The sequence below is a fragment of the Convolutriloba macropyga genome, chromosome 3 (genome assembly GCF_964194025.1).
Source record: "Convolutriloba macropyga chromosome 3, txConMacr16.3, whole genome shotgun sequence".
NCBI lineage: Eukaryota > Metazoa > Xenacoelomorpha > Acoela > Convolutidae > Convolutriloba > Convolutriloba macropyga.
The window spans coordinates 83,485,111-83,488,884 of NC_134470.1; positions in this window are offsets into that span (position 1 = coordinate 83,485,111).

Below are 3,774 nucleotides of genomic sequence, written 5' to 3' on the forward strand. Positions count from 1 at the left end.
TTTTATAACATACTAGTATTGTCTTCTCTTGATATTTAAAACTGATATGCTGTTTTTTGCAATTTGAAAATTTTTTGCTTGAAATAAATCCTTTACAACAAAGCTTTTCTCGTAAAAACTGACTCGAAGACGGAACCTTTGCTGTTTCAAACAACCTTTTTAGAGCATTTGCATCGAGTTACTGGACTCGGTATGCAATAGTTCTAACTTTTTTTTGCATAGTTCTTTGAAAAACTTCACTGATTTTCTGAGGCATCAAGCTACTGAGCTTGTTATGCCATTTTCTCCAAGTTTTGTAAAACTGCTTTTCTCGTTCAAGCTGACTCGAAGTAGGAACTTTTGCTGTTTCAAACCGTTTTAGAACATTGCATCGAGTTACTGGACTCGGTATGCAATAATTCTAACTTTATTCTGCTTAGTTCTTTGAAAAACTTCACTGTTTTTCTGAGGCATCAAGCTACTGAGCTTGTTATGCCATTTTCTCCAAGTTTTGTAAAACTGCGTTTCTCGTTCAAGCTGACTCGAAGTAGGAACTTTTGCTGTTTCAAACCTTTTTAGAACATTTGCATCAAGTTACTGGACTCGGTATGCAATAATTCTAACTTTTTTCTGCATAGTTCTTTGAAAAACTTCACTGTTTTTCTGAGGCATCAAGCTACTGAGCTTGTTATGCCATTTTCTCCATGTTTTGTAAAACTGCTTTTCTCGTTCAAGCTGACTCGAAGTAGGAACTTTTGCTGTTTCAAACCGTTTTAGAACATTGCATCGAGTTACTGGACTCGGTATGCAATAATTCTAACTTTATTCTGCTTAGTTCTTTGAAAAACTTCACTGTTTTTCTGAGGCATCAAGCTACTGAGCTTGTTATGCCATTTTCTCCAAGTTTTGTAAAACTGCGTTTCTCGTTCAAGCTGACTCGAAGTAGGAACTTTTGCTGTTTCAAACCTTTTTAGAACATTTGCATCAAGTTACTGGACTCGGTATGCAATAATTCTAACTTTTTTCTGCATAGTTCTTTGAAAAACTTCACTGTTTTTCTGAGGCATCAAGCTACTGAGCTTGTTATGCCATTTTCTCCATGTTTTGGAAAACTGCTTTTCTCGTTCAAGCTGACTCGAAGTAGGAACTTTTGCTGTTTCAAACCGTTTTAGAACATTGCATCGAGTTACTGGACTCGGTATGCCATAATTCAAACTTTATTCTGCATAGTTCTTTGAAAAACTTCACTGTTTTTCTGAGGCATCAAGCTACTGAGCTTGTTATGCCATTTTCTCCAAGTTTTGTAAAACTGCTTTTCTCGTTCAAGCTGACTCGAAGTAGGAACTTTTGCTGTTTCAACCTTTTTTAGAACATTTGCATCGAGTTACTGGACTCGGTATGCAATAATTCTAACTTTTTTCTGCATAGTTCTTTGAAAAACTTCACTGTTTTTCTGAGGCATCAAGCTACTGAGCTTGTTATGCCATTTTCTCCAAGTTTTGTAAAACTGCTTTTCTCGTTCAAGCTGACTCGAAGTAGGAACTTTTGCTGTTTCAAACCGTTTTAGAACATTGCATCGAGTTACTGGACTCGGAATGCAATAATTCTAACTTTATTCTGCTTAGTTCTTTGAAAAACTTCACTGTTTTTCTGAGGCATCAAGCTACTTAGCTTGTTATGCCATTTTCTCCAAGTTTTGTAAAACTGCGTTTCTCGTTCAAGCTGACTCGAAGTAGGAACTTTTGCTGTTTCAAACCTTTTTAGAACATCTGCATCAAGTTACTGGACTCGGTATGCAATAATTCTAACTTTTTTCTGCATAGTTCTTTGAAAAACTTCACTGTTTTTCTGAGGCATCAAGCTACTGAGCTTGTTATGCCATTTTCTCCATGTTTTGGAAAACTGCTTTTCTCGTTCAAGCTGACTCGAAGTAGGAACTTTTGCTGTTTCAAACCGTTTTAGAACATTGCATCGAGTTACTGGACTCGGTATGCCATAATTCTAACTTTATTCTGCATAGTTCTTTGAAAAACTTCACTGTTTTTCTGAGGCATCAAGCTACTGAGCTTGTTATGCCATTTTCTCCAAGTTTTGTAAAACTGCTTTTCTCGTTCAAGCTGACTCGAAGTAGGAACTTTTGCTGTTTCAACCTTTTTTAGAACATTTGCATCGAGTTACTGGACTCGGTATGCAATAATTCTAACTTTTTTCTGCATAGTTCTTTGAAAAACTTCACTGTTTTTCTGAGGCATCAAGCTACTGAGCTTGTTATGCCATTTTCTCCATTTTTTTTAAAACTGCTTTTCTCGTTCAAGCTGACTCGAAGTAGGAACCTTCGCTGTTTCAAACCTTTTTTAGAATATTTGCATCGAGTTACTGGACTCGGTATGCAATAATTCTAACTTTTTTCTGCATAGTTCTTTGAAAAACTTCACTGTTTTTCTGAGGCATCAAGCTACTGAGCTTGTTATGCCATTTTCTCCAAGTTTTGTAAAACTGCTTTTCTCGTTCAAGCTGACTCGAAGTAGGAACTTTTGCTGTTTCAAACATTTTTAGAATATTTGCATCGAGTAACTGGACTCGGTATGCAATAATTCTAACTTTTTTCTGCATAGTTCTTTGAAAAACTTCACTGTTTTTCTGAGGCATCAAGCTACTGAGCTTGTTATGCCATTTTCTCCAAGTTTTGGAAACTGCTTTTCTCGTTCAAGCTGACTCGAAGTAGGAACTTTTGCTGTTTCAAACCTTTTTAGAACATTTGCATCGAGTTACTGGACTCGGTATGCAATAATTCTAACTTTTTTCTGCATAGTTCTTTGAAAAACTTCACTGTTTTTCTGAGGCATCAATCTACTGAGCTTGTTATGCCATTTTCTCCAAGTTTTGGAAAACTGCTTTTCTCGTTCAAGCTGACTCGAAGTAGGAACTTTTGATATTTCAAACTCTTTTTAGAACATTTGCATCGAGTTACTGGACTCGGTATGCAATAATTCTAATTTTTCTCTGCATAGTTCTTTGAAAAACTTCACTGTTTTTCTGAGGCATCAAGCTACTGAGCTTGTTATGCCATTTTCTCCAAGTTTTGTAAAACTGATTTTCTCGTTCAAGCTGACTCGAAGTAGGAACTTTTGCTGTTTCAAACCCTTGTAGAACATTTGCATCGAGTTACTGGACTCAGTATGCAATAATTCTAACTTTTTTCTGCATAGTTCTTTGAAAAACTTCACTGTGTTTCTGAGGCATCAAGCTACTGAGCTTGTTATGCCATTTTCTCCAAGTTTTGTAAAACTGCTTTTCTCGTTCAAGCTGACTCGAAGTAGGAACTTTTGCTGTTTCAAACCTTTTTAGAACATTTGCATCGAATTACTGGACTCGGTATGCAATAATTCTAACTTTTTTCTGCATAGTTCTTTGGAAAACTTCACTGTTTTTCTGAGGCATCAAGCTACTGAGCTTGTTATGCCATTTTCTCCAAGTTTTGTAAAACTGATTTTCTCGTTCAAGCTGACTTGAAGTAGGAACTTTTGCTGTTTCAAACCCTTGTAGAACATTTGCATCGAGTTACTGGACTCAGTATGCAATAATTCTAACTTTTTTCTGCATAGTTCTTTGAAAAACTTCACTGTTTTTCTGAGGCATCAAGCTACTGAGCTTGTTTTGCCATTTTCTCCAAGTTTTGTAAAACTGCTTTTCTCGTTCAAGCTGACTCGAAGTAGGAACTTTTGCTGTTTCAAACCTTTTTAGAACATTTGCATCGAGTTACTGGACTCGGTATGCAATAATTCTAACTTTTTT